The sequence below is a fragment of the Trichoplusia ni genome, chromosome 1, assembly GCF_003590095.1.
Source record: "Trichoplusia ni isolate ovarian cell line Hi5 chromosome 1, tn1, whole genome shotgun sequence".
In the NCBI taxonomy this organism is placed as follows: domain Eukaryota; kingdom Metazoa; phylum Arthropoda; class Insecta; order Lepidoptera; family Noctuidae; genus Trichoplusia; species Trichoplusia ni.
In genome coordinates this window covers 20733860-20752548 of record NC_039478.1, presented here as the reverse complement: position 1 = coordinate 20752548, position 18689 = coordinate 20733860, and the positions used below count along the sequence as shown (strand labels likewise).

The window sequence follows — 18689 nt, the reverse complement described above, 5'->3', positions numbered from 1 at the left end:
TTTTAAATCTTTTTCCATTCTATTTATATCACAAGGAAGCGTCTTCTTTGTATCTTAAATTTATTATTTCTATGTAAAATGTTTCCTCATTGTACTACTGTTTTATTTGATATTCAGAATTTATTTTAGTGGAAACATAAAGATTGCTTTCTAGAATTTTATGGTTAAGTTAAACTTGAAACTTTTTTTTACATTTTGCACAGCAAAGTTCTGCAGAACATAAAGTTAGTTTTTTTATTGCTTTTGAGAATCAATCTTATATAATATATTGTTGTGTATCAAGAAATCAAAGTACTGTACTTCTTACTTTGAAACTGTTCACAAAAAAAAAAATATTTAGCAAAGATTTGTAACTTTAATACGATATTATGATTAATAGATGATCCTTAAGAATTGCCCTCCATTGAAACAAATAACACGCGAAGATCAAAGATCAAATGATTTACTTCAACAGTTACATCAATTTCATTTCAAAACGAGGTTACATGTACACTAATACATGTTGCAACACACATAAGATCACACCGAAAGTGATTATCCCCAGGATGGGACCGCCATATTATTTATCTTCACGATCGGCTTCCGCGAGGGGGTTGGCAGATGGTAAGGACATAAAGATAAGTGTTAGTCGTGTACTTGTGTTGACATCCTTGATATGGCCGCCATTTTTGTGTTAGCTGGAGGTTGACAAATTCTATGGTAAGTTAGAGATTCGTCTTTATTTTCTATTCTTTTTTGGTAGGTTAAGTAGATCAAGAACCTAGACTTGACAATTTTGTGAAGATTTTACAAAATGTACGAATGGTGGGAATGATCTTTGCGAAAAATATCGATTTTAGTTTTTAAGATGTCTGAAAATAAGACCTACAAAAGACGATGAAGACCAAAATATAAAACAAGTAGTAACATAATTATGTTTGACAGTATTTCAAAAGTCCAAAAACCCTACGAAACCAAATGATTCAGGAAATCAGAATGCGACAAAAAATACAAGCAAACAAAACGTAAGTAACAACACACGAGGACACTAAAATACAAATTAAAACGATATCCAATGAAAAGAAAATACTACAAAATATCAATTACGTAAACGGGAAAGTGCAATGTAAAGCGAAACAAAAAATGCGTTCGTGATGAGCGCTCTTTACGTACCGGTCGATGCATACGAAGAGTTGCTGTACTTTCACTACCGCTGTTGAAATAGATTCGACGGGTGCAGACAATTGATATTATAAAATAGTATAAGACAGAAGGTTAAATCAATGAAGTGTCGTGGAGTTTCAGGTTATGTTGAATTTTGTTTTTAGGGGACGAAATTGTGATAGATCTTCGAGCAAAAATTTCAATAATTTACGATGAAATTTAATAAATTGTTTAAGTATTTTTTTGTTATTCTTAAAATAAACTATTTTTAGCGTGATGTAATTTGAACTTTACTTATATAATTAATTGTTTTGTGAAGAAAAACATAGTAATATAAGGTCTTGTTATTATGTATTATTATAATTTTTTTATTATTAAAAGTATTAAGATTATTATTTTCTTTTGTCGGTCTAATGTTGCGTGGTATTTCGTGGTGATGGATAACAATATTCTTTTTCTATTATTCTTTACTACTTATGAATGATTGTGTAAACTAGATTTTCTGCATTTATCTACTTTGTGGAGACGGCCAATGATCGATGAGTGTTATACGTTTTTACTTCGGCTGTGCGTGAAATAATAAATTTATACACGACAATATTTAGTAGTAATTATTCGTCATTAATGTACTGTAGAGAATTTGATTGTTGAATTATTGTTAATATTCTTGTATTTCGGAGGCATGGCAGAGACTTTTCAATTTAAGAGTTGTTTACGTATGACAAACACTCAGAACAAGTAAGAGTATGACAAAAGAAATATGAAGAATTAGTGATTTTTGTCTATCACATCAAAGATTATTATTTACCTATTTAGAATTAAGTTGAATAAAATAATAAATGCAGCGACGCTTGAATGTGTTAGCAAACACTTTGAATAATCATTGTGAAAGTTACCCCAGTTTTTTCCAATCTTTGTAATAATTATGACTAGACGAAGTCAATATATTGGGGTACTGTGATCTAGAAGTCGTTTTTGTGACCAAATTTATTGCTTTGATTTATGTCTAGACGATTTTGTCTAGAGTCTATATAATTTTTAGTACACAGGGACTTTCTTCTCATAAATTATATTTTTTTACTTATTTTGTTCGAACTACTTTTTTTTACGACAAGTTTTTTGACTGATTATAACATTTGACTGTTTATCATTAGCTTTCTTAGCCTAGACAGTTGATATTTTTACAATATTTATAATATAATAATTTTCTAAGTATAGATGTACTTAGAATATCTGTAAATCTGCCTCTTTATCAACAAGAAAAATCAAGGTTTTCTAAATTTTGGAAATGTCAGAAAATTGATGGCGTGCTATCGTATGTTTTGTGAATCAATTTTCCTTTATCGCATAAGTGAGGAACTTTCAGTGTCGCGAGTCTGACTCGCACTTGTCTTTTTGACATGAAACATTAAATAATAATCTGTTCAATCTGAAACCACTCTACTTATTTCTTATTTAAGTAAAATTGATAGCGACAACTATTTTTACTCAAAACAGCGATTTGATAATAATCTAACTTTTTTGTTGTAACTTACCTGATATCACGCACTATATGTATGTACTTAAAATAACCCCAAAATGGTAAGGCAGGTTCAAATGTCAACGTGAAAACATTGTCCCAAACAAACCGGAGTCAAGTAAGATCACAGACATTGACACGTCCAAAGTGAAGTGACGATCACAGAAGCCTTTTGTTTTCGCCGGCCTCATCAATTGAACATGGCGGCTGAGCTGTCTGATTCTGTCGTTATGTGGAATCATGCCAATCCAAAATTGGATGGATATCTTTAACGTAATTCTTGTAGGAAGTCAGAGACTTGCAAACCTTTTATTTGGAGGAGAATTGGAACAAATATTTGTGTATTACGCCAATGTTGGCGCTAAGTGGAGACTTTAAGAAATTAAATGTTGGGATAGTGATCTTAAGTATCTATATAAATAATTTCGTGTAGGGTTACGGAAGACTCTATCAAAACCTTATATGAATAACAAAACATAAAAAATATTGTTTTTGAGTCGACAACATATATCCGCAAAATTCGGATTATGGAAAATTTCGTTAAATTCCGATGGCACTGACAAATAAACCGCTGTCGCCATCTTTACCGTTGGCGTTACGCGAAAATATAGTTCAAATGTCATTTAGTTTCGCATAGTGATTTATTTGTCTTAAATAATGCGGTTGATATAGATATACGAACTCTTTGATGTAGCAGTATATATGTATCTTCTCACAAACGATTAATATCACAAATAGATAGAAACTTATCTCTTGCTCTTTTGGGTTTTAGTAATTTTTCGTTAGGTTTAGGTAAGTATAGGTTTGTTGAGTTGTTTCGTATACCTATAAACTGTGCATCTATCCATACTAATATTAAAAATGCGAAAATATCTCTGTCTCTCTGTCTCGTTTTGACGCCAATCCTACTGAACCGATTGCATTGAAATTTGACAGATATTCTGATTAAGAAGATAGGCTACTTTTTAAATGGAGATAAAGGTCGTAATAGGATCTAATGGTGGGTCAAAATTTATTTAAAACTTTTTTAATAAATATGTGCATAAGGATTTTTGGGTAGTTTGAATTTAGGGGGTGTAATGGTGGGTCAAGGCTACATTTTATCGCTTAGAAACGGAGACCACCGAACGCTGTAAAATGAAGTCAATTCAACAGCTACTATTTTAATAAAGCAAAATGTTTGATTCGTGTCATATTTCATACTGAAAAACTTCAAAATGTAAGGCTGTCCAAATTAGGCTCGTGAAGGATTTGAACCTCCGACCTCCGATGCTCAGGCGTTTAAACCTGGATATCGGCGCTCTCGCCTTCTGAGCTAACGAGACCTGTGAGAGGGATTTTCAATTTATCGACCAGTACACTCGAATGTCGTCACTACCATTTCAAAATCGACCTTGCCGCTTAAAGAATAAAGCTGCTATTCATATCTAAGTAACGTCTGTGTACCATGAGATTTCGTGCACCGACACGCTTCGGGGTAAGGGTCGTAGCCGTGGTAGTAGCTGTAGTAGGTAGGTAAGTTTAATAATTATTAAAATTTGAGAAATAGTGACAGCTCGCTGCACTTAGCCTGAGGACCGCTCGCGATGACCGCGAAAGGGCACGAACGTTAAGTGTGGAGCCGTTTCGCATATTCTTCGCGTTAAAAAGAAGAAAATCTTTTTTTTTAAGAAAAAAGAAAACACATAAATGTAATAGACGGAATACCACTATCATGGCCAGTGATATTCCTTACATATTTAATGTACTTTGCTTTTTGCATTTTTATATTTAAACAGTTGAAAAAAAAAGTACTTTTGCTGAAATAAGCCTTTTTGTCTTCCCGCTTATTTTTATATTTTTTCGGCAAAAACGACAATAGCCTAAAGGAAATGTCAAAAACAAATTTAACACGAATAAAGAGATTATGGAAAACAAATTCGGTTTACAACTTAATATCTTTGATCAAACTTTTTATGAAGCAAAAATTTTTCTTTTTTCTAAGAAGTCATGATTTAGTGGTCCAACATAATTTATGTTGAGGAAAATATTTTTTAGATTTGAGAAAATTGTTTGTGAAGCTAAAAATGTTTATAACGCTTTTGTAGATTTTTATATTTATATTTGAGTACAAATTTTCAAGATCTCTTTTGAATATAGGGGAAGAGGACGATCAAAGAAACGATGGATGGATTGTGTGAAAGACGATATGGCTGTAAAGAGTGTTTCTTGTGAGATGTCGGCCGATAGAGAGAATATAAAAGAAGAAGACATATTGCGCCGACCCCAAATAAAAGGGATTAGGGCAGGGGAATAATAATGATGAAATTTTCAAGATCTTTAGCTAAACACCACCGGCATGTAAATGTCTCATAGCTGGGAAACTTCGTCCAAAATGAACATTTTCATCTCTAAACCCAAACTGAAGTTATTTGTTTTGAAGTTGGAAGCATATAGCCCATAAACGGTTTTGATTGGCTTACTTTACAGTGACGTCAGTTTGTACACGTCACAGACTCTCGATTCGACTTGCTCTCCAATGTTCATACACGTGTGACATCACTTGAATAATTCGACGTCGTATTGCTGAACCAAGCAATTGCGGTTCTCAACGATTTTGACGAAAACGAAAAAAACGCTTAAATCAATGGAATTGACATCTCATAAGCCACAAGACTTCGTCCTGTCATTTTTCCCACGTTTTTATAAACTCACTTTCTTGTTTATTTATTTGTTTGTCGTTCCGGTTGGATTTTTGCAACTCAATTTTGAGGCATTTCCCGATAAGCTAGCAGGCTTAATTTTCAGGATAGTTTCATACCCGATGACAATGCAATTTACAACTATATAAAATTGATAAAATGTAACATTTAAAAACGTGGGTGTTAAGATTTTTTTTTAATCTATTAATTTTGAACTAAAATTGACATTATTTCAAAGTCATAATGCTACCTTCTTTCTGGACTCCTTTTCCTTTGACGGGAATGAAGTGGATCTTAATTCAAAATTTGTTGCTCCGGTTTTGTCCGAAACTGGTCGGGCCCTCCCAATAAGTACGCGTGGATAAACCGTTGCATCGTTTAATAAGGGCTAAGAAATTCATTTTTATGATTTACACAATTTATTCGCGGAGTGAAATTAAAAGACATGTAACACACATAACAGTTATCCATCCTAAAATACAACATGTTCAGAATAGCCCGAATAATGTTGGTTACGTGTTAATAGAAATTCTTGGAAGTTGGCTGAAACTTTGATCACGTTCTATGTAATTACTTGGCCGTTATAGAAAATTGTGGTTATGGCTAGTAGTAGAATTAATGTTATTAGAAATGTATGGATATTGGGAAAATTACACTTAAGTTTAGGTATTAACTTTGTTGAAATTTTATGTAAAGAATGGCAGATGGGGGAAATACTGCGATTAGGAGATAAATAAAAGAAAGAAGAAAATGTGAGAAAATGTGAGCATGGCACCGACGACAAGGTCTTATAATAAGAAACAGAAATCATATTTCTTCTCATTAGATGATTTAAATAACTTTTCAAGAGAAAAATCGTATATACCTACAGTTTTTCATATGTCAGTCTTCAGATCCATTTTATAGAAAAAAAGTGACACTATCCGTAGTATTTTTTTTCGTTTCACACGGATTCAATATGCCACTTTTAGTTACAAATGATACTAGAAAAAAACAACAAGTTCAATATTAGAAAGTTCCAGATATCTTTAAAGGGAAAAATAAAATCAAGAACAAAAACGACAGTTCTATAATTGTCAAAAGGTTTGCAACAAACATTAAACTATTGTTTATAACGATGATCCACAAAGATTATATTTTATCATAATAATCTGCCGTTACCAAAACAAAACATTACAAAGAATTACTACAGATGCAGGAAAGAGATAGCGTTCTACGTTGTGTAGTGCTGTCACGCTTCTGCAACCACAACATTTTTTAAGAGGTTGGCTTCCAGTACCGGGAAATTATACTATTTGAATGACATTATACTTTCACGCACCAAGGCTTGGACTAGTGAGTAGATAGAAATTTTGTGGTCAATCCTTGGAAGATGTTTTAACCGACTTCAAGAAAGAAGGAGGTTCTTAATTCGTCGGTCTTTTGTTATTTTTTTTATGATCATATTTCTTACTGGACGCAAAGACGCTGTCATTCGTACAATAAATAATCATTTAGTTTTTTTATCGAAGTCGGTTGTATGTTTTTGTTGCTACTTGATAAATCTTGTACATTTTCATGCATCATGCACCATACATGTTGGATAAAAAACACCTCATTTATATACTTAATATATAAAGCTGAAGAATTTGTTTTTTTGTTTGTTTGTACGCGCTAATCTCAGGAACTACTGGTTCAAATGGAGAAAAATATTTTTGTATTGAATAGACCATTCATCGAGGAAGGTTTTAGGCTAGATGCCATCACGCTGCGACTAAAAGGAGCGAAGAGACAATGGAAAATGTGGAAAAAAACAGGGCTGGTATAAATCATAACTTATATCTTCTAACCACGCGGACGAAGTCGCGGGGAACAGCTAGTTTATCATAGGATGACTATGTCATCTAATAAAATGTTGAGTCTTAGTCTGAATGAGTAGAATACACCTAAACCCAAAATACTAAGTCATAATCCCTATCATCTAAGACCGTCAATAATTAGTTCAACAAAGGCAATGACCCTTACAGCCGTTAAACCATTATTAGTACTACAAACGTCAATATTATTTCAGCCCTCATCCCATACTCAAATTGCCTAAACAATTAATGGAACTAACATTTCGCATTATCTTATCAACTGGTACTAAAATACTGGCTTGTAACCAAACAGTAGTAGATTAGGGTTAAGATTTGCATCTGTACTATACAAAACAGTTTCAATATCATCATCATCATCCTAGCCTTTTCCCAACTATGTTGGGGTCGGCGTCCAGTCTAACCGGACTCAGCTAAGTACCAGTGTTTTACAAGGAGCGACTGCCTATTTGACCTCCTATAAACAAGCACCTGGGCAACACCATAGACTGGTTGTTAGATTTTCTAGCTGTCAAAGATGTATGAATAACAGCCGGGACCCACAATTTAACGTTCCTTCCGAAACACGGAGGAATTCGTTACGACAAAGATGGTCACCCTCGTCAAGCGTAGCTTAAACAGTGATCGATCCAATTATGCAGTTATAGCTTAGCCACGAGCTCCTGTTCAATACTAAATCTAAATTTAAAATAGGGGTTCATGCACAAGACTTCATATCACCACTTACAGTAAGACTTGAAGATGTGGAAAAGAGACATCGTTCTAGCAATATATAGCGCCTTCTCACATTAGGGAATTATTTTGTTATTAGTACACATAAACATGTATTTGTTACTCAGATGAGAGGCATGATGACAAATTCCAGTTTCAATTAAAGTTCACACAAGATCCAATCGAAGTCTTTTATATTTTTTTACAAAATTTAATTAATATACCTCAAATCAAATAAACTCATCTAGTAAAATAATTAATAATTCGTGGTGACCGCTTTATAAGATTCGAGACAAAAATAATACACATACTTTCTTAGCTTATTTACTCCATACAAATTAAAAAATCTCGACATCAAACAACGCAATTAACAAAAAATCAACAACGTAATTTCAAAAAATCGAAAAGTCATTCTCTATAATCAGCAACAATATTAATAATTAACATGTCTGGCAAAACAAAAACAAATCGGTAGTAATAGAAAGTTGAGGAAGGACGAGAAACAAGAAATCCGGTGGCAAGTGGGACACGCGAATACTTTGCAAGCCACCACCTACCACGACGTCCGAAAGTAAAACTGTTCACTGTGGGAGAGAGATAACTATAAACCGTATAGAGCTTTGTCTCGCTTCCACATGAAGGTCTGTAGATAAGTGAACGATAGAAGGTGAAACAAGTTTAGAATATGCTCGATATTTGCATAATATTTGTTGTTAACGATTATAACTGTTTTTACTGCTATTTCTACCATTATCTATTTTATCACTATCTTTGAATTTAGGACTGTTGGTATTATGAAGAAGAGACGCCATTCTTCACCCTATAGTGCGCTATTTCACGAAACTTGCGTAACTTTTCTAGTAATTTTTTTCAGCTTGAAGCCATAATATTAAATTATTAAATTATGACTGCAATTGCGATGCCAGTTCATAGTTTAAATTGACATTATTTCTTTCTGGCTGAAACTGCAACAAAATCCGCTAAAAATAATTTTACTTTTGTATCATCCAGACTTGGTTATGATAAGACTACAAAACGAGTTTAAAGTATCAATATCTGTTTCTATCCGGGGCATTCCGCTTTGGTGCAAAGAGTCCCATAAAAACCTGTTGTGTGACCGATTTTTTTACTTAACTGTGACCAACCTCTACATAGCTTGCTGTGTTAGTATGAGTATGTGTCTTGTGTAGACGCAATAAATACAAGATTAGGGGTTTAAAACAATAAGCAGAATCAATAAAATAGCATCAGTTGCGTGTAGATCATCGGTCTCATTTTTCAACTGCGTTTTTCACTTTGCATCACAGAGTCGGAAGGACGAATATCCCTGTTGTCTCAGAGAAAGATAACCTAAATGAGTTATTTTCGAAATTTGCCAATTACCACACCAAGTACTAACTAAACTCGGTTGAATAGTTTATCAACGGTAACAAGATGCACTGACAGACAGATGAGTCACTTTCGCATTTATTCTTTTAGCATGTTAATGTTAAAGCATCGTTTCCTAATCATTAAGCATCGATAAAAAGGAAAGAGAATATCTTTCAACAACTTGCCTAGTCATCTGACATCGATGTATTTAAATCAGAATCGATTTCATTCGATTTAGGTATGTATGGAGAAAATAAGCGAAATTTTTAACCAAGAATTAACGAGCTTGTTTTCTTTTGGTGTTTTTTTTTGAGTTAAGGTTAATTTTTAGTTTTCATTTTTGTGTCATGGAATAAAAGATAAAATTTAAAATACTTTGGAGACCAGATCAGTTTTATAAATAGAATGATCAGATGAAAAATTACCATTTCATTATTTCACCATGAAAACTCGCATTATGAACATAGAAAATACTAACTTTCATGCTTAATTAAGTATTAAAATCAGTTCAGTAGCTTGCAGTGGTCTGTAGTTGACAATCGTAAAACGCAGTATTAAAAGAGGTTTATTAACTTACAGTAAGGTTAATGTAGGTACAGTAGCTCTTAAGAGTCCGCGTAGCTTAGCAGTTAAGGCGACCGAAACAAGGTTCGGGAGACGCAGGATCGAATCCTGGCGCCGCCGTGTGGTGAGACCGACTTATTCGCGGTAGTTTGCATTGCGTCCCCGTGGTCTCAGTTACAAGGGAAGGGTGAAGCACTCCGGTGGTTTTAGCCGGTAGGAGTCCGGCACACCTCTCTGCCTTCCCCAGGGCGGAGAAAGTCCATGAGGATTTCCCCGGAAAAAAAAGGTACAGTAGCTCTTTACATGTTGATCAGTATGCAAGCATCTTACGTATTGGTTACACACGACGGCACACATTTGATAAAGTAGCCAAGTCTACCTTAAGAGCAGATTTTTTGGCATTCTCCTCAACGTTGTCGGGGTTTTGCCAAATTGCCTTGTTTTACAATTTAGGATCTTTCGCCTTTTATTTATGTTTCTTTTCTCTTTTATGAGGGGAATTTATTATAAGTAAGTATACGAATACTCCATAAGCAACTTCTATCACCTTTTATAGTAGGTGACTTTGTAGAAGCGAGATGGCGATACGCCTTTTGCGTGATATCTCACTTCTACAACTGCAAGCATTATACTTGAAGATTTGATATTTGGAATGCAAGATTGATCCGGGCTCGGGACACTCTGCTATGTGCTTTAAAGAGCGCCTTCTCGCTTCGGGTTATTATAGGATTTTTTGCTTTTACTATTTGGTTTATGATCAGTTGACTTTTCAAGGTTTTTTTTATTGCAAAGTCAATTTATTTACTAAATAGACTTTTTATCAGGCTTGCTGTATTAACGATTGAAACCTGATATGCAATTAAAAACTATTTTCTACCTTTACTTTCCGTAGATTAAGTCGTTTTATTTTGCTTTTATTTGACTTCAAGCGACTTATTTTCCTTTCTACTAGATATAGTTATGACAAAACAGGTTTTAAATAATAATACATTAGCTTTAAGTTACACAGAATTACTGACATAATTTGCTTTTTTCGCAAATTAATTTCGTCGTAATATTATATCAGTTTCAGGATGATACAATTTTTTAATTAGGTGGATATTGAATCAAAATTTTGTTCAATACATACACACGGATTTTAAATTTTAGCTTCAATATTTATCCAAAATACAGCTCTAAAACTTCTTAACTCTGTGACGCAAAACGTATGTCCGACAAACTTCTACTGAGTATACCACAGAGTTAGGGAAAGTTAGGCGTGGCAGACACTTTCGGTGAAACACTTTAATGATGACTAATCGAGTCTTATGAAGAAATTTAACATAAATATACATATTTATGACTTCAATGTATCTTCAAAGTCAAGGTTTTGTTATATTATGGAGATTAGATATGAAATCGTTGGAATGTTGGACATTTATCTATGGCCTTTATTTTGTTGAAGAACTTTCTAGGTAGGTTTCGATAATTTTAGAACCAGAAGAGTTCATATATCTTACATTAGCGACAGACGTTTTGACATTGTGGGATAGTATGATAGCTAAAGGCAATTTTAATTTATTGATAGCCCAGCTTCAGATGTAAAAATTTATAGTCTGCATTACAATAAAACGATATTGAATTTTCCATGAAAATAACTGGAAACAATAAGGTTGAAATGTTCATAAAACTCGAACTTGAAAATAAAACGCGACTGTTAACAATGCACAGCAACAATAAAGATTACCAAATTAAATGTACACTGAAATGTATTAGTTGTTTTAAAACCTCCCCCGCAAGGAATTAACTTTATATTGATTTGATAAGAAACATGTCAAAAGCACAAATACACCTAGTTTCAGGACAAGTATTCGTAGATCACTGAAATTATCCAACAATAGCATAATTGATATAATCCAAGCATACAAATATTATGAAATCTAAAAAATGACCGATAAGATAGCCATTCACTGGTCCAGACGAATCTCATTCTTCATATACTCTTTAGACATACATAAACAGACTCAACTCTACTTACTTTATAGTTCCTAGCAATCATTAATTAAAGAAACTTTATATAAAAATATGGACCGTATAGATTGATGCGATACATTATAAGCTGCAGAACAGGTATCCGGTATTAATTACAGCGGGCGTATCCTGGATGCGTGTGCCACTGTGTTTGTGGGGCCTCGACGTTTCCATGGCAACGCGGGAAACAACAAACTCTGTATAGAGCGATGAGTATAACGGAATAGAATGGAAGAGGCTTCGTAAGACTGAGATGATCGAAATGTTTTGATATAATTTATTTTTAATGTGTTTTGATATAAAAGTAACAGAATCAAATATTTCATTACAAAAAAAATACTAGTTATTTTCGACTTAAGCTACCTACGTAAACACATTCGGTAGAAAGTCGGCCAGGTGCAGACCGCACTCACGACACTGTGGGTTCCGCACAAATGGGCTGAAGAATAAAATTTTCAACAAATGCTCTTCATTTATGACCGATAAAAACCATCTAGCTATGATAGCTCTATGCTAGCCGATAAAAGCCTCTAGGAAATACAGCCTACTGGCAGAAGAAAAATAGATAGACCATATATAACCCTTTTTGTACGGAACCTTTAACACTCATTTTTATAACTGTTTGACCCAATTACGTCTCGGGCAATGATTAATGTCGAGAAAATATTTTAAATCGCGCCGTCATCATTTATCACCCGTGACTTATTTTTGGACTGCATATAAAAAAGAACCTTATGTTGTAGTTATGATTTAATTTGCATTTAATTACTGATCATTTCACTAATTTTGCTAGTTTGCTTGATTTAAAAAAACGCAACGAGCTTTCAAACTTTGTGTCACGGGGTTTCACAAATATTCAACTCACATGTACAAAGATGTTACTAAACTCTGGACAAGCATTCGAGAATCACACAAGGGAACTAAATCAAAACCAAGGGAAATAAGTTAGTTTTTATAATAACTATCGTGAGACTGATTCATTATTAATTGATGTAACGGATCGTGAGTTGTACTGACTGACTGACCCGCCACGTCAGCTCATGATTAAGGACTCCGGTTGGGTCCGAAATTAGTCGGGCACTAACGATGATTACGCGTGAGTAAACCGTTACATCATTTAATAATAAGCTAGTTGCAATTAATGAATTATCTTTTAGAGCCACATACAAAAATTGTCGTCTAATAATCCTTCAAATGATCGTAGTACAACGCACACACTCACAGTCTCGCTTTCAATCTCGTTCATTAGTCCCGCGGCCATATTGATGACGTTGTCATGAAGTAGCTAACGTATCGCAGTATCCGATGATCGGAAAGCAGAGATGTTGGAAGTTGACTCCATAACATACTATCCATGTATACATAGAATGGTAAAATAGATTTAAGTTTCAGAAATAACATTTGAAAATTGTGTCGTTTTTCAAGTTTTTTATAACACTATAACCTATCAAAATTTAGTTTTTGCATTCAGCAATTTAATAAGAGAATGTCGTGGCTAAACATCAATTGCACAAGTGGTTCGACCACAGGTTAAGCTGCTCTTGGCGCGGTCGGACCCTGGATGGGTAAGCTATTAGTCATAAGGAGTTCCTTCGTGTTTCGGAAGGCACGTACGCAACAAATTGTGGATCCTGGCTAAGATCAGCCTGGCTAAGATGATTAAACATCTTTGACAGTCGTTAGAAGCTAGAAAGTCAGACAACTAGTCTGACTTAGGGATATCGAGTTGCCCAGGTAACAGGGTTGAGGAGGTCAGATAGGCAGTCGTTTATTGCAAAACACTAGTACTCAGCTGCGTCCAGTTAGACTGGAAGCCGACCAAAAATGAAAGATGGTTGGGTGAAGGCTCGGATGATGATGATGACAGGAATTTAATTGTGACTAGGAGATTCTAACATCCAAGTCACATGCATAGACAGATAATTTTAGAACAAGTATTCGTGGATCACCGAAATATCTTTTTATTTGTTTTTTACTAATTTACGGTGCAATTACAATAGTTGCCTGATGGTAGAATTATAGTCTCATTTTAGTTGATATAGAGAGTAATTTTATACGCAACAAAACTCGAAATATGAGTACTGTAATAATTCCTTAAAAATTGGCAATATTGCTATACCTATTAATACCGGGATTCTGGGAATGTAATTCAAGTTATCACAGTAGTTTTAATATTCAATAGATGAAATATTTTTTGTTTTAATAACTAAAGCGATAAAATATATGACTGTACTGTTTCAATTTTTTTTTACTTACAAAAATGCACATTTTAACAAAATAATTTCTCAATATAACTTAAAAGAGTGTTAATTACACTAATTTATAAAAACATCCAAATAAATAAAATCTTTGGACATTTTTGTGCCATTAGTAACGTGCAAATTATGCATTTAGACCACATTAGTGACCAACAGTTCTTTTGCATTGTTGTTTATTAATAACAACTATAAATAAAATAAAATAAACGTTGCTCTACATTTTTCTATGACTATTTTTCTCATAAATTTCAAAAAACAGACTTATCTGGTTTAAAAATAAATACAGTTTTAAACAAATAAATCATGAAAGAGTTTTGTTTAACGTAATGGGGTTAAACCGTTAAAAAATAATACATTTCACTGCAGTGACTCAAAATATGTTTTGTTGTTTTTTTTTATTGTAATTTGATAACTAAAAATTCTTGAATGACTTCATATGCAATGGTTATGAATTTTGATATTATATTCGTTTTAGGAAGTTTAAACCCTACACCTAAGCAACTTATTTCTACACATACTTTCTAAAAAAAACTAACGTTTTATTTTACTTTTCTCACAGAATGATAGATGATATCTCAATTCTAATTTGATTATATTCCATCAATGCTCTCTAACTTAAAAATATCACTTGGTTTAAGGAGCTGGAGTCAATTCAAGCTTTACAAGAAAACTTTTAATCAAATACAAATTAAGCGCAAATCAGCTAATAGACTTCCCCTTAATGAAGATTCTAAGAGTTTCAGGCTTAGACGCTATAAATCTGTGTTACTTGGACACAAGTAATGAAGGGACAATTGCAGGCAGTTGGAGGCCCACAGCATCCAAATTAACTGATTAAACTTAATGACAATACTGTAAACGTCAGTATCGCTTACTACTTAAATAAGTCTTGTAAACTTGAGCAAGCAGGACTTTTTGTTTGAATGTTTTATACAAGACTAATGTTAAGCATGGAATTTTATAGATTTGCTTTTTGAACGTATAAACGTAAACATTTTGTTGTAAGAAATTAAGTTACTTAATCTCGCTCTTTTTTGTCTTCAGGGGTGATACAATTTCATTCAAATCAGATGCTAGAAGATAACAAGATTTTGGAAGCATTGGATAAAATAAAACTTGTCTCATTCTGAGACTGAAGGAATAGTAGATCACTCGCTGTAATCATTGGTTTCTGTAACTTGATCACTCTAATAAATCCGTATTGAAACTCCTTGGTCAGCTTCCTTTTTTCTTGCTAAACGACCTCGACTATGCAATTTAATCCCTATGTTGCTGAAGGTTTCATAAACATTCAAGCCACATGCTCTTAACCCCCATACTCAGAACAAGCATTCGTGGATAGCACCAAATACTAGACTTCCTATACGACGCACACAGTCTTCAGTCGTCAGTCTGGGTAAGGCGCGATGACTATTAAACACTCGGCTATCCATGCAAGCATGTCAATTAGCAGTCTGGTCTCCTACACTTCGTCTACTAACTTCATTAGTCGTCTTGTTTGAATGATTATAAAGCTAAAGCCAAGCTCACAGCGGTTCCTTTCTGACCATCCCGGTTGACGGGGGACTATTAGTAAATATACAAGTCACTACATGGTCCTTAAACACTTGTTTATATCAGCGTGATCCGTTGAGAACCTAATTACTAATTTACTCTTTTTTTGTAAAGTGCTGTACTGTGAAGTTTTGCGCAGTATCTTGTCAACAGCTAGCTACTCTACGGCAAATAAGAAGTGGTGCTAATTTTATGATTCGTGGCGTCCGGCTCACATCATAAAGGCCAAATATTTTAGCTTCAAATGGAGGGTAAGGAATTATGGCATTAGTCCTCAATGTGAAAATTTGCTTTATCGTTTATTAATTCTACCCAATCTTACCACATCAAACTGAGTAGGTATCCATTTCTCCCAGACATCCATATCTCACATGCCTTTCTTATTCGTTACAAAAAACGCCTTATAAATATTTACACGACCCTAATGGCAACCTGTTACTAGTTAGCCTGCTAACCTCCTTAGCTTGCATACGTGATGATACCAGCTGATATGCTTTTCTCTTTCATTGCCAGATTACCATGAAAATTATTGCATGCAGGTAATCAGCATTCCGCAATCTTATTGAGAACGATTATGCGGATATGTTTGATGTACATTGGATTTTATGATGATGTTGCTACTAGAATGAGGTTTGCTAAACCGGTAATGGATTTTCTATATTCATTGACGTGTGTTGGCTTGGTCTGTTGTGATGTTCGAAGAATGTGTTTAATGTTTTCGTTGGTCTTTGGTTTCTACTCAGTATATTAAGAAAGTGGTAATTTATAAGTCAGATCGTTAAGTTTCGGTTGATTTCTACGAACATCTGGTTTAATGTGGCTTATTATTATGTATTTATGTCCATATAACTTTCAAGGGTGATAGCCACCTAATTTGCTTTTGCGGTGATTTATGAAGTTTTCTCATCCTCAAATTTTTCTCTCTAAATATTATAATTTTTAACTGTCTGAAGAATGATTTTGACAATAACATCAACTTTGAAAATTTGACCTACAGATGTTACAAATAAACTTAAGGCTACTAATCATCCGATGGTTATGAACAAAACAAAAGTTAATCTAGTGCGTGTTAAAGCCAAGTGTTGGCTAAACGGTCTCGCGAGACATATACGACATGAAATGGCTTTCACAGCTGAACAAAAAACAGTAGAAAGTGTTTGATTATCGTGCCAAGTATTTCTGGGAAACAAATTGAGATACACTCATTTTATATAGATTAGTGGTTTAAAAGGAAATGGAGGGAATTACGGAGATCCATTACCGGCAATGGATGGTGTTGAGAATAATACGATTTGTCATGTTACGAACAATGCAGATGTAATTGAGGAAATAGTTTTGGAGTCTGGATCAGACCGGTGCATGGCCGAACTGATTGTCGTTTGTAATGAGAAGGGTTGGTGATTCTGTAGGTATATATCCTGTAGACGTTCCATGTAAACGGGGGTGTATTTAGTTGACCGATGCTGCTGGCGTAGTTTTAGTTCTCGTAATTATATCTTCGACCAAATTTTGAAGAAAGAGTTCCTTAATAAATGGTATCATAAATACTCCAACGATGAGTTCTAAGATTAAAACGTTTACTGACCAGTCATATTATCTATACGAGTTCATAATTTTCAAAATAGTGGAAAGCCTCTGAAATGTAACGGTTCCAGTCTTTTATGATAGACAACTTATATCAAAATAAAACTATCCTCAGTTTTAAATTACAATTTTCCATAAGCTAATCAGCGCTCATTGACGTGGCAAAAAGTCAATACATTATCACAACAGGTGCACGAGAAAGTATTACAATACATACACGCACTTTCATTAATAAGCCAAGGTTGTTAAGTGAAATATCAATAAAAACAGGAACTCTTCTGGTTTAAATACTCCAAGTGGTATTTAAAAAATACTGAATCCTGATATTAAGAGAGACAAGGGGGAAAGAAATGTGGATGATGGTTAAGTTGTTGATCTACTTTCAATAGTGATTTTAGATACGCAATTCCTTGTTGAATATGTAACAGTTACTAATAATAAGGAAATTGATAAGAATATACTTGACGATGAGAATGAAATCAACAGACAAACTGTTCTAATTTCATCAGTACATACAAAAGTTTCCAATCATTTACATAATACAAGAGCAACTAAAAATAATAAAGAAAAATACTCACAGTACAAAACCGAGCCACCATGTCGGATAAACCAAAAAAAAATCCAATTCGCGAAAAAGTGAAATCCGCGAACAGTCTTTGCACGTGGTACACAGAAACCTGTTAATTTAATCACACACACGGATCCACTATCACAATTTACACTAAATGTGACTTTTCGAGCATACGCGTAAACCGTACGAGGCGTCTGCTACCACTGCCATGCCCCCACTCACACTCAAAATCTTAGGTCAATGTCGTATCAACTTTCGATGTATATGAAAAGATTTATTTCGTATTTTCGATGCAGAAACGAGTTTTCTGTTCGACTTTGCGATGGTGAATGGATCTTTCTCGCGTTTTCTGTCTCTGTCTTGCGCGCGCGCCGGAGTGCTACTACTGGTACTAGTAGGTGTCGTTCGAGATATTTGAAAGTTGCGAGTTACGCTCAATTTGATGTGATGATTTTTGGTTTTTGAGTAGGTATTATTATGTTGCGTTTCGATGTCTTGTCATGTTCTTTATTTTTTTGTGGTATCTTAACAACTAAATTACTTTTGTTGACAGTTTGAAACTAATTTGACATAATTATTAATTTACAATATATTAAGTTATTAGAAATAAATTTTGACGTAAATTTGATATTGCAAAAAAAAAATGTGGTGCTTAATAGTTTTATAAGACACTTTGTTTAACATTCAGATACCCAGAATTACTAATCGATACGAATTATTTTTTATTTCTTAAATAATCCTATTGAAGCCCAATTTTCACTTTTAAATCTTACATGTCTTTTTCCTCGTCCAAACTCACTCACTCTTTTAAAGTGACTATCGAGTTTGCTTCGACTACCAATAGTAGTCTAGGTGGGTCAAAACAGGTGA

The 18689-nt window shown here is 33.9% G+C and overlaps 1 protein-coding gene across 1 annotated transcript in view; it reads right to left on the bottom strand.

Moving 5' to 3' along the window:
- LOC113498817 overlaps positions 1-18275 on the bottom strand; it is a 71570-nt gene extending 53295 nt beyond the window's left edge. Inside the window, exon 1 of the mRNA XM_026878962.1 lies at positions 17827-18275. The gene's annotated coding sequence lies outside the window, so the exon portion shown is untranslated. The remainder of the gene's footprint in view (positions 1-17826) is intronic.
- Between the last annotated feature and the right edge of the window lie 414 nt (positions 18276-18689).